Source organism: Chrysochloris asiatica, unplaced genomic scaffold (assembly GCF_000296735.1).
Source record: "Chrysochloris asiatica unplaced genomic scaffold, ChrAsi1.0 scaffold00093, whole genome shotgun sequence".
NCBI lineage: Eukaryota > Metazoa > Chordata > Mammalia > Afrosoricida > Chrysochloridae > Chrysochloris > Chrysochloris asiatica.
Genome location: NW_006408611.1, coordinates 1,578,290 through 1,579,471, shown reverse-complemented (window position 1 = coordinate 1,579,471; position 1,182 = coordinate 1,578,290).

Sequence of the window (1,182 nt, the reverse complement as noted above, 5' to 3'; positions counted from 1 at the left end):
GCTCGATGAAACCTAGCAACAACAGCAATAGCTCTTTGATTTTAGAGTTCTAGTGTGGTGCTATAAGGAGCTCTGGTAGCGTAGTGGTTATGAATCGGGCTGCGAACCTTAAGGTCAGTGGTTCGAAACTACCAGCCGCTCCACGGGAGAAAGATGAGGCTTTCTACTCCCGTAAAGATTTACAACCTCGGAAACCCTGTACAGGGTCGCTATGTTCGGAACCGACTCAACGGCACTTAACAACAACAACAGTGTGGTGCTATAGGATAAACCACTTGACCCCATGCTTGGTTTGAAACATAAAGTCAATGGTTCAAACTCACCAACAGCTCCTTGTAAACTCTATACAGGGTCACTATGAGTTGTAACTGAATCAACAGCACTTAACAATACCAGCAGTCTTTGATGTTAGATTTTATGGATTTTCTTCATTGCTATTGTTTTACTATTCACTGAGGCTATATGATTTTCTTTTCTTTTATATTGGCTGCAAGGTATATTAATTTTCTTTCAGGTCGCCCTGTAATATATTATTTCTTTCTAATTTTAAAGTAGTACATTTTATCTTTTAATCATATTGACTTTCTGACCATTTGGAAGTTCTTTGTTTATTTATGTAATTTATTCCCTGTTTTTGCTTTGTAATTATTCCCATTTAAATATTGAAACCTCTGGTTCCCTATTATCATTCTTATGAGTTTATTTTATTTTTGATACATCTACATCTGGGTTGACTTCCAGGTGATCTTGTCATGTGTCTTAATCTCTAGTTATTTTCTGCCATTGTCGGTTCTCACTGTAAAGAACTCCCTTTAGCATTTATTGTAAGGTTTTACAAATTTCTTTAATTGATGTTTATTTGGGAATATCTTCATTTCACCATGATATTTGAGCATCACTTTTGCTTCATACGTAATTATTATTTGATATATATTTTTCTTTCAAGGTTATATATATGTCATCCCATTGTCTTCTTTATTGCATGGTTTCCACTGAGATGTCAGAGTTTAGTCTTATTGGTAACTTTTAATTTTTCCCAACCTGCTAACTACATGTTTTCTTTGTCTTTGGATTTGGAAAGTTTGATTATGATCTATCTTGGTGATTTTCTTTGAGAAATTTATCCTATTTAGGTGTTTTATAGCTTCTTAAATGCAAACATTCTTATCTATCTTGATATTG